Source organism: Engystomops pustulosus, chromosome 6 (genome assembly GCF_040894005.1).
Source record: "Engystomops pustulosus chromosome 6, aEngPut4.maternal, whole genome shotgun sequence".
In the NCBI taxonomy this organism is placed as follows: domain Eukaryota; kingdom Metazoa; phylum Chordata; class Amphibia; order Anura; family Leptodactylidae; genus Engystomops; species Engystomops pustulosus.
This window is the reverse complement of record NC_092416.1, coordinates 3,533,828-3,549,836: the sequence shown is the minus strand read 5'-3', so window position 1 is coordinate 3,549,836 and position 16,009 is coordinate 3,533,828. Positions and strand designations below refer to the sequence as shown.

General features: G+C 49.5%; 1 protein-coding gene across 1 annotated transcript in view; it reads right to left on the bottom strand.

Annotated features, from left to right (window-relative positions):
• The window catches only part of ERFL (ETS repressor factor like), a 110,389-nt gene extending 100,206 nt beyond the window's left edge, over positions 1–10,183 (bottom strand). Inside the window, exon 1 of the mRNA XM_072113774.1 lies at positions 9,824–10,183. The gene's annotated coding sequence lies outside the window, so the exon portion shown is untranslated. The remainder of the gene's footprint in view (positions 1–9,823) is intronic.
• Positions 10,184–16,009: the final 5,826 nt, after the last annotated feature.

Genomic DNA, 16,009 nt, shown 5'->3' with positions numbered 1-16,009 from the left:
TTGGGCCCCCTGTAGTATTTGGGCCCCTGTAGTATTTGGGCCCCCTGTAGTATTTGGGCCCCCTGTAGTATTTGGGCCCCCTGTAGTATTTGGGCCCCCCGTTATAGTGTTTGGGCCCCCTGTAGTATTTGGGCCCCTGTAGTATTTGGGCCCCCTGTAGTATTTGGGCCCCCTGTAGTATTTGGGCCCCCTGTAGTATTTGGGCCCCCTGTAGTATTTGGGCCCCCTGTAGTGTGAGTGACATCTATCAGATCGCGGATATTAATCTCATGTGAGATGAATCCCCTGGAAATCCAGCGGCTGAATTTATCAATCACTGAGCGATTGTCGACACTGATGAATCTGATCCTCCGAATCTTCATCTCGCCCAAAACCCATGAATTCTGATTAATCGATGTTTTAAAGGGCCGGCGCGTGGGAGAGCGGAGGCAATTAGCGCGGCAGCGCGGTGAATACGCACGGCTTCCCTCATTACTCTTATGTAGCAGAGTTGGGCGGGTTAATGAGCGGTTTCATTCATGTATCAGAGCGGCAGTCCTATGTAAGCGGGAATATCAGTGATGGGAGATGACAAAGTCGGCTCCGCTACGCGTGTACAGCGCATAAAGCGACAATGAGACCGATGATGTCCTGCGAGCGCTGCAGCCGATACTCGTCCGTCTGCGAGCCTGCGCGATGAAGGTAACCCGAGGCTGTAGATTGTAAGCTCTTGGGACGCCGCCCTTGACATGAATCTATTTCATCCTTCTCCGCATCACACTTTCATCAGACACGTAGTGAATTCAGTTACAGTCGTGCCGGCCGGTGCTGCCGCTCTATTCAATTACACGTAATGGAGGGTCAAAGTGTCAGGGAACGCGGCGTAAATAAAACATGGCGGCGCAAAAGACAAATTGTCTCTCGTTCTCCCGCTCCGACGTGTCACACTCGTATCTGTGATATCATCCATGTAGCAGAGCTGTGTTTGTTATGGTTTGTAAGACGTTATCAGCAGTCCTATGTAAATCCTACACTGACCACCCGGCTACATCCAGCGCAGAAATCCACTAGTTATAAGATTTGCTACATCAACACTGACCAATGAGAAGAGGGGGAACTTCCAATAGTAAATCCCCTACAGCGTCATCTATAGGAAATGACACAACCTGAACGTGTCGGATAATTGTCTAATGGAATGGCGCAATCCGGTATAAGAAATGGACATAGGAATAATCCGGAGGGTCGTAACGTCATAACGCCATTCTGGGTGGAAAAGACTGAAATCAAACAATATACCAGAAATAATCAGGAATAATCCCTAACATTGTGGGTGCGATCTGTGTGCGGATAGGTACAGGGCACAAAGGGTTAAAAGGAAGCTTTAAAGCAGTTAATCCGCCTTACAATAGAGACCCGGAAATAAGAATAGTAACAAAAGTAACAACAGTAACAACGGTAACAACAGTAACAATAGTAACAACAGTAACAACAGTAACAACAGTAACAATAGTAACAACAGTAACAACAGTAACAACAGTAACAATAGTAACAACAGTAACAATAGTAACAACAGTAACAACAGTAACACTAGTAACAATAGTAACAATAGCAACAACAGTAACAACAGTAACAATAGTAACAACAGTAACAGCAGTAACAATAGTAACAACAGTAACAATAGTAACAATAGTAACAACAGTAACAATAGTAACAACAGTAACAACAGTAACACTAGTAACAATAGTAACAATAGTAACAATAGTAACAATAGCAACAACAGTAACAATAGTAACAACCGTAACAATAGTAACAAAAGTAACAACAGTAACAACAGTAACACTAGTAACAATAGTAACAATAGTAACAATAGTAACAATAGCAACAACAGTAACAATAGTAACAATAGTAACAATAGTAACAACAGTAACAATAGTAACAATAGGAGGTAACGCTGAGTGTCCGCGAGGAGGATACACAGGAGGGTGAGTACCGCGCCACCGCTGAGCGCTTTACCGTATAATACACATAACACGTATCGTGTGGAGCGCAGAAATAACGCAACAAATGTAACAACCGGACACCGGACAACGAGAGGAAGACGAATCTTTTGTGTTTTTATCTTTTCTCTTTGAGGTTTGTTTCGGCGACTTTTCCCGGTGCTCGCTGAATCTCGCCGCGCGCAGTTGTCGCCTGCTTTGCGGCCGGGGAAGAGGTTACTGATGACGTGTCACTACTTTGCGCTAAAAAATTAGTGAAATACACTCCAGCCCCGCCCCCTTCACCCAGGCGTAACAACAGTTTGATGGACGTTTGTTCCAAAAATCGCACCAATTTTTGAAATTGCAACAAAATAGGAGAGAATTTATCTAAAGGAAATCAGCGCAAAGAAAGGGGAGGAGCAGAAGAGAAAGACGCACGAAGACGCATCGGGGGTCATTTATTATCTGCCGAGAACTGGCAGAATTTTTCTTCTCTTGCGCCTTATTTATGAAGTGTCTCCGCACCACGATGTTGGTGGATTACCGATACTCATGACTTGTTCTTTTTTGGGTGCGAAATTGTGTCGCCGCTTGTGAATCCGCCACTTTTCTGGCGCTTCCATTTTTCCGACTCCTTTTGTGTCGCACAATTAGAGCAGCGGAAAGCAAATCTGTGGAGATGTATTTCACCTTCATCAATGCAGAGACGGTCCTAAACCTTATTGTTCGTGTACCAAATCATTCATCCTCCGCGCCAAAAACTCGCATCCCACTGAAAATGATCTGCAGCGAGATTAATAAATACCCCCCATCGCCCCGAACTCCTGGATCATCCGGGAATGAGGCCCCGAGTATCTGGCGCATGGCGCAATGTACTCAGTGCAAACAGGTGTGCGGCGCTTTCCCGATCAGTGGGGACGTCATTCCCGGATCATCCCGGTGTGTAAGCGTCCGCACTCTGGTGTCCGGCTGCTACGGTAATACGGCTGTTTGTGCGCGATACGTGATGCGTGTTATGTGCGACACACTTGTATTATACATTATAACTATAAAGCGCCAGATGTATCGAGCGTTATTGTGTGTCCGGCTCAGTTCTGCTCCAGGTCCGGTCTCTGGATATATCTCTGGCCAGGTGATTGGACTATTGTGCGTCCGGCTCAGTTCTGCTCCAGGTCCAGTATCTGGATATATCTCCGGCCAGGTGATTGGACGATTGTGCGTCCGGCTCAGTTCTGCTCCAGGTCCAGTCTCTGGATATATCTCCGGCCAGGTGATTGGACTATTGTGTGTCCGGCTCAGTTCTGCTCCAGGTCCGGTCTCTGGATATATCTCTGGCCAGGTGATTGGACTATTGTGTGTCCGGCTCAGTTCCGCTCCAGGTCCGGTCTCTGGATATATCTCTGGCCAGGTGATTGGACTATTGTGTGTCCGGCTCAGTTCTGCTCCAAGTCCAGTCTCTGGATATATCTCCGGCCAGGTGATTGGACTATTGTGTGTCCGGCTCAGTTCTGCTCCAGGTCCAGTCTCTGGATATATCTCCGGCCAGGTGATTGGACTATTGTGCATCCGGCTCAGTTCTGCTCCAGGTCCAGTCTCTGGATATATCTCCGGCCAGGTGATTGGACGATTGTGCTTCCGGCTCAGTTCTGCTCCAGGTCCAGTCTCTGAAAATATATCTCCGGCCAGGTGATTGGACCATTCGGCTTCCGGCTCAGTTCTGCTCCAGGTCCAGTATCTGGATATATCTCCGGCCAGGTGATTGGACTATTGTGTGTCCGGCTCAGTTCTGCTCCAGGTCCGGTCTCTGGATATATCTCTGGCCAGGTGATTGGACTATTGTGTGTCCGGCTCAGTTCTGCTCCAGGTCCGGTCTCTGGATATATCTCTGGCCAGGTGATTGGACTATTGTGTGTCCGGCTCAGTTCTGCTCCAGGTCCAGTATCTGGATATATCTCCGGCCAGGTGATTGGACGATTGTGCGTCCGGCTCAGTTCTGCTCCAGGTCCAGTCTCTGGATATATCTCCGGCCAGGTGATTGGACTATTGTGTGTCCGGCTCAGTTCTGCTCCAGGTCCGGTCTCTGGATATATCTCTGGCCAGGTGATTGGACTATTGTGTGTCCGGCTCAGTTCCGCTCCAGGTCCGGTCTCTGGATATATCTCTGGCCAGGTGATTGGACTATTGTGTGTCCGGCTCAGTTCTGCTCCAAGTCCAGTCTCTGGATATATCTCCGGCCAGGTGATTGGACTATTGTGTGTCCGGCTCAGTTCTGCTCCAGGTCCAGTCTCTGGATATATCTCCGGCCAGGTGATTGGACTATTGTGCATCCGGCTCAGTTCTGCTCCAGGTCCAGTCTCTGGATATATCTCCGGCCAGGTGATTGGACGATTGTGCTTCCGGCTCAGTTCTGCTCCAGGTCCAGTCTCTGAAAATATATCTCCGGCCAGGTGATTGGACCATTCGGCTTCCGGCTCAGTTCTGCTCCAGGTCCAGTATCTGGATATATCTCCGGCCAGGTGATTGGACTATTGTGTGTCCGGCTCAGTTCTGCTCCAGGTCCGGTCTCTGGATATATCTCTGGCCAGGTGATTGGACTATTGTGTGTCCGGCTCAGTTCTGCTCCAGGTCCGGTCTCTGGATATATCTCTGGCCAGGTGATTGGACTATTGTGTGTCCGGCTCAGTTCTGCTCCAGGTCCAGTCTCTGGATATATCTCCGGCCAGGTGATTGGACGATTGTGCTTCCGGCTCAGTTCTGCTCCAGGTTCAGTCTCTGGATATATCTCCGGCCAGGTGATTGGACTATTGTGCGTCCGGCTCAGTTCTGCTCCAGGTCCGGTCTCTGGATATATCTCTGGCCAGGTGATTGGACTATTGTGCGTCCGGCTCAGTTCTGCTCCAGGTCCGGTCTCTGGATATATCTCCGGCCAGGTGATTGGACGATTGTGCGTCCGGCTCAGTTCTGCTCCAGGTCCAGTCTCTGATATATCTCCGGCCAGGTGATTGGACGATTGTGCGTCCGGCTCAGTTCTGCTCCAGGTCCAGTCTCTGGATATATCTCCGGCCAGGTGATTGGACGATTGTGCGTCCGGCTCAGTTCTGCTCCAGGTCCAGTCTCTGGATATATCTCCGGCCAGGTGATTGGACTATTGTGTGTCCGGCTCAGTTCTGCTCCAGGTCCAGTCTCTGATATATCTCCGGCCAGGTGATTGGACGATTGTGCGTCCGGCTCAGTTCTGCTCCAGGTCCAGTCTCTGGATATATCTCCGGCCAGGTGATTGGACGATTGTGCGTCCGGCTCAGTTCTGCTCCAGGTCCAGTCTCTGGATATATCTCCGGCCAGGTGATTGGACTATTGTGTGTCCGGCTCAGTTCTGCTCCAGGTCCGGTCTCTGGATATATCTCCGGCCAGGTGATTGGACTATTGTGTGTCCGGCTCAGTTCTGCTCCAGGTCCAGTATCTGGATATATCTCCGGCCAGGTGATTGGACTATTGTGCATCCGGCTCAGTTCTGCTCCAGGTCCAGTCTCTGGATATATCTCCGGCCAGGTGATTGGACCATTCGGCTTCCGGCTCAGTTCTGCTCCAGGTCCAGTATCTGGATATATCTCCGGCCAGGTGATTGGACTATTGTGTGTCCGGCTCAGTTCTGCTCCAGGTCCAGTCTCTGGATATATCTCCGGCCAGGTGATTGGACGATTGTGCTTCCGGCTCAGTTCTGCTCCAGGTCCAGTCTCTGGATATATCTCCGGCCAGGTGATTGGACCATTAGGCTTCCGGCTCAGTTCTGCTCCAGGTCCAGTCACTGCGCTATAGTCTGTACCTGGCCCAGGTTATAGGTAATGCTCCGGGGTAGAGGGGGGATAGTCACAATTTTGGGCGTCCTGTAAGTCAGTATTGAGAAGAGGTGACAGACCCCCCATCTTATCGCTGTATAATCCTGGCTGACATTGGGGGATGCGTCCCCCCCATCCCCCCCCCCCCCCCTTACTATTCTCATCTCTGGGTCACTAACGATTTGTTTATTAAATGCTTTTTATGTCTTAATGAATAGAGATGAACTTTAACCCTTGTTTAACCCTTGATGCGTCTACAGGTCGTCTCGTAGTTATTGTGGGTTTACCTGAGGACATGCTGGGAGTTGTAGTTCCACAGCCGCTAGAGATTCACAGATTGGATGTGGCAGCTGAATGAGGCCGGGGCTGGCGGGTGCCGCACACATCAAGCAACAGGTCCCTACAAGTAGGGAGTAATGGGAATCTTACGCAGCTCCGTGTAGCAGGCTGACTATGTCCCCATCATCCCCATCACTAAGGGGTCTCTGCAAAACTCCATACAAGCTCAGCTCTGCTACATCAGCACCACAGTGTAAGGCACGAGGGCAGAGATAGCCACACAACAGATGTAGCAGAGCTGAATATGTCAACAAAATTATAACTTGGGTTACAGAGGATCCGCTTTTTGGGGTGCATTCACACTGGGCAGGATTTGATGCAGATTTTTACAGGAATGATGCAAAACAGAAGAGAAATATCAGTCACCCGAGATACGATTCTAACCACAAAAACTGCCCCTGCACAGGTCACCCACGACAAACACGGCACAGCTACACCTCACAAGCTTAGCTCAGCTCCATCAGTCCTGGTGTGCAGGGGGACATATAGAAATACACACATCATATAGACATAGCAGAGCAGGGTAAAATCACAAACACCTCTCTGCTACATCAGTGCATAAGGAATACAAAGTGCTGCCGGGCACCAGGATGGACGCCATATTTGTAGAGGAAGCGTTTGCCGTCCCCGACACCAGCGCCGACATAAATAAGACCGTATTCACACACCTGACCCATTCATCTCTCCTACTCCGTGTGAACTCGCCCCAAGATGCACAGACACAGGAGGGGATGATAGGAGCAGCAGAGACAAGTTTGTCCCACGTAAGCGCCAATCCGCACCAGCACTAGTTATTGTGAGACGCGTCATCAGGACGGAGATGTACAATATCGGTCGCCATGATCTATGACTGGTTCAGCACTGCTACATCTTAGCTGAGGATGGGAACCCTCCACCTGTGGCGTATGGCAGAGGTGGTCCGCGGCCGGGGAAGGTCCTGGGAGGTTGTGGGGAAGCGGAGGGTTAAGTGTAGCAGGCGCTTGGCATTCAGGCGGCGTCCGCAGGCGGCCCCGCGGAGGGCAGAGAGAGGCAGTTTAGCTCTGATGGATACACACACTTGTCTCTTAATCTCCGGAGCTCCTGATCAATACGCTATTTCCCTTTGTTGCCAGAAAATTCGATCCTTGCCCTGGAATTAGGTTCCCTGGCTTAATCTAAACGGAAACCGGCCCCAGTTAGCTGCAGAGAGGGGAAGAGACGTGCGAGAGGGGAGAGGGAGCGGGGGCGCCAGAAATGAGGGAAAAAAGGGAAAACAAGGCAAAAAGTAACAATGGGGGGGGGGGCCCGTCACTATAGGGGTGCAACCATATAGAAGAAACTAACGCAAAGCAACAATAGGGGGGCCCGTCACTATAGGGGCGCAACCATATAGAGGAAACAAGGCAAAAAGTAACAAGAGGGGGGGGGCATCATTCCTATAGGGGTGCAACCATATAGAAGGAACCAGGGAAAAGTAACAAGAGGGGGCGTCATCACTATAGGGGTGCAACCATATAGAAGGAACCAGGGAAAAGTAACAAGAGGGGGCGTCATCACTATAGGGGTGCAACCATATAGAAGGAACCAGGGAAAAGTAACAAGAGGGGGCGTCATCACTATAGGGGTGCAACCATATAGAAGGAACCAGGGAAAAGTAACAAGAGGGGGCGTCATCACTATAGGGGCGCAATCATATAGAGGAAACTAACGCAAAGCAACAATAGGGGGCCCGTCACTATAGGGGTGCAACCATATAGAGGAAATCGGGGAAAAGTAACAAGAGGGGGCGCCCGTCACTATAGGGGTGCAACCATATAGAAGGAACCAGGGAAAAGTAACAAGCGGGGGGCCGTTACTAGAGGGGCTCAATCATATAGAAGAAACTAACGCAAAGCAACAATAGGGGGCCCGGCACTAGAGGGGCGCAATCATATAGAGGAAACCGGGGAAAAGTAACAAGAGGGGGGGGGGCGTCATCACTATAGGGACGCAACCATATAGAAGAAACTAACGCAAAGCAACAAGAGGGGGCCCGGCACTAGAGGGGCGCAATCATATAGAAGAAACTAACGCAAAGCAACAAGAGGGGGGCCGCAGCACTAGAGGGGCGCAATCATATAGAAGAAACTAACGCAAAGCAACAAGAGGGGGGCCGCAGCACTAGAGGGGCGCAATCATATAGAGGAAACCAGGGAAAAGTCTCCAAAAATCCACATAAGCAGAAAGCTAAAGTTACTTGCAGATGCAGCAGAGTTGAGTTTGTCGTCTTAGCAAAAAACCCAAGAGAGTGAATTGCACCAGAAGGGAATGTAACAATGTAGTGGAGCGGAGTTTGTCATCGTAGTAAAGTGATTTAGTTACAAAGTTAAAAAACGAAATCCATAGACAACCTGCAGCTCAGGCTCTCCGTCCCCCCATGAATTTGACTGCACATAGAAAACGACTGCGTTATCACAAGTCTAAGACAATTCCATAACGAATTCAGCTCGGACCGATCTGCGACTATAAGACTGGAAACGGGAAATGAAGACGCAGCGGGAAGAGAACTCCAGGGAGCGGCGAGGGGGCGGCGGGAAGGAGATCCCAGCTGAGAGCCCCCTCTGCACTGCCTGGTAAAAAGTATATATATATACACATTCACCTCTGCTACATCTCACTAACAGGATCAGCTCTGCTGTCTCACCTGCCTCATCACTCCTGGAGTTGGGTTACCCTCTGACCCCAGCTCCACTCACACTCAGGTCACTACTTCACCTATATGTGTCCTGCTGTGATGGAGCAGAGTTACATTGGCTCCAGAGCTGCGCTCATTTTTTTGTTAGTGTTGCACTTTACAGAAACAGACGGCACCCCCATAGTATTACACTGCACCCCTATAGTATTACACTGAACCCCTATAGTATTGCACTGCACCCCTATAGTATTGCACTGCACCCCTATAGTATTACACAGTATTTCTACATTATTATAACACTGCACCCCCATAGTATTACACTGCACCCTCATAGTATTACACTGCACCCCCATAGTATTACACTGCACCCCTATAGTATTACACTGCACCCCTATAGTATTACAATGCACCCCTATAGTATTACACTGCACCCCTATAGTATTGCACTGCACCCCTATAGTATTACACTGCACCCCTATAGTATTACACTGAACCCCTATAGTATTGCACTGCACCCCTATAGTATTACACAGTATTTCTACATTATTATAACACTGCACCCTCATAGTATTACACTGCACCCCCATAGTATTACACTGCACCCCTATAGTATTACACTGCACCCCTATAGTATTACACTGAACCCCTATAGTATTACACTGCACCCCCATAGTATTACACTGCACCCCTATAGTATTACACTGCACCCCTATAGTATTACACTGCACCCACATAGTATTACACTGCACCCACATAGTATTACACTGCACCCCTATAGTATTACACTGCACCCCCATAGTATTACACTGCACCCACATAGTATTACACTGCACCCCTATAGTATTACACTGCACCCCTATAGTATTACACAGTATTTCTACATTATTATAACACTGCACCCCTATAGTATTACACTGCACCCCTATAGTATTACACTGCACCCCTATAGTATTACACAGTATTTCTACATTATTATAACACTGCACCCCGATAGTATTGCACCCCAGCACACAGCACATGGCAGTCAGAGTACTCACGTTTTCCTTGGCATCCAATATCCCTCACGGATCGGCAGATTCCTCAAGACTTCAGTAAAATTATGAAACCGGAGCACAAAGTATCAGAAGAGGTCAGAGGTCATAATCTGAGGGTCATCCAGGTAAATCTTCCTTCAGGACCGAAGCCTTAACACAGGGACATCAGGCAACCAGAAGGGGCAAGGGACGGAAAGTGGACAGAAGAGGAAGTAGGGTGCAGGAAGAGGAAGAAGTAAGGTGCAAGAATGGTAAGAAGTAGGGTGCAGGAGATAAGGGAGAAATAGGGTGCAGGAGGTAAGGGAGAAGTAGGGTGCAGGAGATAAGGGAGAAGTAGGGTGCAGGAGGTAAGGGAGAAGTAGGGTGCAGGAGGTAAGGGAGAAGTAGGGTGCAGGAGATAAGGGAGAAGTAGGGTGCAGGAGGTAAGGGAGAAGTAGGGTGCAGGAGATAAGGGAGAAATAGGGTGCAGGAGGTAAGGGAGAAGTAGGGTGCGGGAGATAAGAGAAAAGTAGGGTGCAGGAGATAAGAGAGAAGTAGGGTGCAGGAGGTAAGGGAGAAATAGGGTGCAGGAGGTAAGGGAGAAATAGGGTGCAGGAGATAAGAGAAAAGTAGGGTGCAGGAGATAAGAGAGAAATAGGGTGCAGGAGATAAGGTTGAAGTAGGGTGCAGGAGATAAAGTAGAAGTAGGTTGCAGGAGATAAGGGAGAAATAGGGTGCAGGAGGTAAGGGACAAGTAGGGTGCAGGAGATAAGAGAGAAGTAGGGTGCAGGAGATAAGGGAGAAGTAGGGTGCAGGAGGTAAGGGACAAGTAGGGTGCAGGAGGTAAGAGAGAAGTAGGGTGCAGGAAATAAGAGAGAAGTAGGGTGCAGGAGATAAGGGAGAAGTAGGGTGCAGGAGATAAGGGAGAAGTAGGGTGCAGGAGATAAGGGAGAAGTAGGGTGCAGGAGATAAAGGAGAAGTAGGGTGCAGGAGGTAAGGGTCAAGTAGGGTGCAGGAGATAAAGGAGAAGTAGGGTGCAGGAGGTAAGGGAGTAGTAGGGTGCAGGAGATAAAGGAGAAGTAGGGTGCAGGAGGTAAGGGAGGTAAGGGAGAAGTAGGGTGCAGGAGATAAGGGAGAAGTAGGGTGCAGGAGATAAGGGAGAAGTAGGGTGCAGGAGGTAAGGGACAAGTAGGGTGCAGGAGGTAAGAGAGAAGTAGGGTGCAGGAAATAAGAGAGAAGTAGGGTGCAGGAGATAAGGGAGAAGTAGGGTGCAGGAGATAAGGGAGAAGTAGGGTGCAGGAGATAAGAGAGAAGTAGGGTGCAGGAGATAAGGGAGAAGTAGGGTGCAGGAGATAAAGGAGAAGTAGGGTGCAGGAGGTAAGGGTCAAGTAGGGTGCAGGAGATAAAGGAGAAGTAGGGTGCAGGAGGTAAGGGAGTAGTAGGGTGCAGGAGATAAAGGAGAAGTAGGGTGCAGGAGATAAGGGAGAAGTAGGGTGCAGGAGATAAGGGAGAAATAGGGTGCAGGAGGTAAGGGACAAGTAGGGTGCAGGAGATAAGAGAGAAGTAGGGTGCAGGAGATAAGGGAGAAGTAGGGTGCAGGAGGTAAGGGACAAGTAGGGTGCAGGAGGTAAGAGAGAAGTAGGGTGCAGGAAATAAGAGAGAAGTAGGGTGCAGGAGATAAGGGAGAAGTAGGGTGCAGGAGATAAGGGAGAAGTAGGGTGCAGGAGATAAGAGAGAAGTAGGGTGCAGGAGATAAGGGAGAAGTAGGGTGCAGGAGATAAAGGAGAAGTAGGGTGCAGGAGGTAAGGGTCAAGTAGGGTGCAGGAGATAAAGGAGAAGTAGGGTGCAGGAGGTAAGGGAGTAGTAGGGTGCAGGAGATAAAGGAGAAGTAGGGTGCAGGAGGTAAGGGAGGTAAGGGAGAAGTAGGGTGCAGGAGATAAGGGAGAAGTAGGGTGCAGGAGGTAAGGGTCAAGTAGGGTGCAGGAGATAAAGGAGAAGTAGGGTGCAGGAGGTAAGGGAGTAGTAGGGTGCAGGAGATAAAGGAGAAGTAGGGTGCAGGAGGTAAGGGAGAAGTAGGGTGCAGGAGATAAAGGAGAAGTAGGGTGCAGGAGGTAAGGGAGAAGTAGGGTGCAGGAGATAAGAGAGAAGTAGGGTGCAGGAGATAAAGGAGAAGTAGGGTGCAGGAGGTAAGGGAGAAGTAGGGTGCAGGAGATAAAGGAGAAGTAGGGTGCAGGAGGTAAGGGAGAAGTAGGGTGCAGGAGGTAAGGGAGAAGTAGGGTGCAGGAGGTAAGGGAGAAGTAGGGTGCAGGAGATAAGGGACAAGTAGGGTGCAGGAGGTACGGAAGCAGAAGAATTGGGAAGGAGCAGGAGATGCCAGAACATAGAAGGAAGGAAGCAGAAGGAGAACTTGCAGGATGACAGGAGAGGAAGGAGAGATCGGGCTGATGATGATGAAGGAGGAGAGGAGGAGTGTGAATGGACAGAAGGAGGGAGAGGAGGAGAGAGCAGCCTGCGCAGCACTAGATATATGTACAGGCTGCGGACTCCGGGATCGATACAATATAATTTTCCCCAAACTCGGAAAATAAAGTTCATAGATGATCAAATTTGAAAACAGATGTCGAATCGCGATTCTAAATAGGATTCGATCCCTCTCAATGCACTGTAGATAATATTTGGCCGCCACTTGATGAGAATGAGTGATTTCATTTACACAGGGTTGTTAGGGAGAGAAAAAAACTTGTTTTGCTGAAAATGGCTTTTTTTTTTACCCTCCACCCCCAGTGCCCCCCAGCCCCCCCCCCTCCCCCCTCCTCCTCCACTTCCTCTTCCCTGGATTTGGTTTGCTGTGTTTTATTTGGAGAGAGACCCCTAAAGTGAGATGGATGAGTGTCACCCCCTGGGCTCGGAGAGAGGGGACCCCCACCACCAATAGATGAGCCTCTCCCGCCATAACAATTACTTATCGACCGCTTCTCCTCCAGAGGAGGGGACTGGAGGCAGCCAAAAAGCAGCAGCCTCTCCCCCTGCAGCCTGACTTATTTATCAGAGGAGGGGGAGGCCTGGGGGGACACAGATTCATCATCACAAAGTGCAAACTTACTGCAAACTTCACACACTGACACACTGCTCCGAACACTCTGCTCACAATACTTCACTTCTCAGGCGCAGCGCAGGACTCTAACGTGAGGAAATTTCAATTTTTTTTACATATAAATTCTATAGAAACATGAAAAAAGATAATAGCCACATAAGGCAGTGTAATAGCCACAGAAGGCAGTGTAATAGCCACACAGGGCAGTATAGTATCCACACAGGGCAGTGTAATAGCCACACAGGACAGTATAGTAGCCACACAGGGCAGTATAGTAGCCACACAGGGCAGTGTAATAGCCACACAGGGCAGTGTAATAGCCACACAGGGCAGTATAGTAGCCACACAGGGCAGTATAGTATCCACACAGGGAGGTATAGTAGTCACACAGGGCAGTGTAATAGCCACACAGGGCAGTGTAATAGCCACACAGGACAGTGTAATAGCCACACAGGGCAGTATAGTAGCCACACAGGGCAGTGTAATAGCCACACAGGGCAGTGTAATAGCCACACAGGGCAGTATAGTAGCCACACAGGGCAGTATAGTATCCACTCAGGGCAGTGTAATAGCCACACAGGGCAGTGTAATAGCCACACAGGGCAGTATAGTAGCCACACAGGGCAGTGTAATAGCCACACAGGGCAGTGTAATAGCCACACAGGGCAGAGTAATAGCCACACAGGGAGGTATAGTAGTCACACAGGGCAGTATAGTAGCCACACAGGGCAGTGTAATAGCCACACAGGGCAGTGTAATAGCCACACAGGGCAGTATAGTAGCCACACAGGGCAGTGTAATAGCCACACATGGCAGTGTAATAGCCACACAGGGCAGTATAGTAGCCACACAGGGCAGTGTAATAGCCACACAGGGCAGTGTAATAGACACACAGGGCAGTATAGTAGCCACACAGGGCAGTGTAATAGCCACACAGGGCAGTATAGTAGCCACACAGGGCAGAGTAATAGCCACACAGGGCAGTGTAATAGACACACAGGGCAGTATAGTAGCCACACAGGGCAGTGTAATAGCCACACAGGGCAGTGTAATAGACACACAGGGCAGTATAGTAGCCACACAGGGCAGTATAGTAGCCACACAGGGCAGTATAGTAGCCACATAAGGCAGTGTAATAGCCACACAGGGCAGTATAGTAGCCACATAAGGCAGTGTAATAGCCACACAGGGCAGTGTAATAGCCACACAGGGCAGTGTAATAGACACACAGGGCAGTGTAATAGCCACACAGGGCAGTATAGTAGCCACACAGGGAGGTATAGTAGCCACACAGGGCAGTGTAATAGCCACACAGGGAGGTAAAGTAGCCACACAGGACAGTATAGTAGCCACACAGGGAGGTATAGTAGCAACACAGGGCAGTGTAATAGCCACACAGGGCAGTATAGTAGCCACACAGGGCAGTGTAATAGCCACACAGGGCAGTGTAATAGCCACACAGGGCAGTATAGTAGCCACACAGGACAGTATAGTATCCACACAGGGCAGTATAGTAGCCACACAGGGCAGTGTAATAGCCACACAGGGGAGTACACTAGCCACACAGGGCAGTGTAATAGCCACACAGGGCAGTATAGTAGCCACACAGGGCAGTACAGTAGCCACACAGGGCAGTATAGTATACACACAGGGCAGTATAGTAGCCACACAGGGCAGTATAGTATCCACACAGGGCAGTGTAATAGCCACACAGGGGAGTACAGTAGCCACACAGGGCAGTGTAATAGCCACAGAAGGCAGTGTAATAGCCACACAGGGCAGTACAGTAGCTACACAGGGCAGTGTAATAGCCACACAGGGAAGTGTAATAGCCACACAGGGCAGTATAGTATCCACACAGGGCAGTATAGTATCCACACAGGGCAGTATAGTAACCACACAGGGCAGTGTAATAGCCACACAGGGCAGTGTAATAGCCACACAGGACAGTATAGTAGCCACACAGGGCAGTATAGTAGCCACACAGGGCAGTGTAATAGCCACACAGGGCAGTATAGTAGCCACTCAGGGCAGTACAGTAGCTACACAGGGCAGTGTAATAGCCACATAAGGCAGTGTAATAGCCACACAGGGCAGTGTAATAGCCACACAGGGCAGTGTAATAGCCACACAGGGCAGAGTAATAGCCACACAGGGCAGTATAGTATCCACACAGGGCAGTATAGTAGCCACACAGGGCAGTGTAATAGCCACACAGGGCAGTGTAATAGCCACACAGGGCAGAGTAATAGCCACACAGGGAGGTATAGTAGTCACACAGGGCAGTATAGTAGCCACACAGGGCAGTGTAATAGCCACACAGGGCAGTGTAATAGCCACACAGGGCAGAGTAATAGCCACACAGGGAGGTATAGTAGTCACACAGGGCAGTATAGTAGCCACACAGGGCAGTGTAATAGCCACACAGGACAGTATAGTAGCCACACAGGGCAGTGTAATAGCCACAGAAGGCAGTGTAATAGCCACACAGGGCAGTGTATTAGCCACACAGGGCAGTGTAATAGCCACAGAAGGCAGTGTAATAGCCACACAGGGCAGTGTATTAGCCACACAGGGCAGTGTAATAGCCACAGAAGGCAGTGTAATAGCCACACAGGGCAGTGTAATAGCCACACAGGGCAGAGTAATAGCCACACAGGGAGGTATAGTATCCACACAGGGCAGTGTAATAGCCACACAGGGAGGTATAGTATCCACACAGGGCAGTATAGTAGCCACACAGGACAGTATAGTAGCCACACAGGGCAGTGTAATAGCCACACAGGACAGTATAGTAGCCACACAGGGCAGTGTAATAGCCACACAGGGCAGTGTAATAGCCACACAGGGCAGTATAGTAGCCACACAGGGAGGTATAGTAGTCACATCATAGGCACCAGGTAAGAAATTACTATTTTAGCTTCTGTAGTGACGTTGTTTTTCCGCTTCTCATGTAAATTTAATCTAATATTAAAAATAAGCAAAAGTAAAACAGAAAAAGGAAAAAAGAGGAAAACAATTAAACTCCTAGAATCCTGAATGTTTTACTTACAGGCAAAATTAGCAGAAGATACGCAATATACACCCCCAAAATACATAGACCCCCCCCCCCCTTA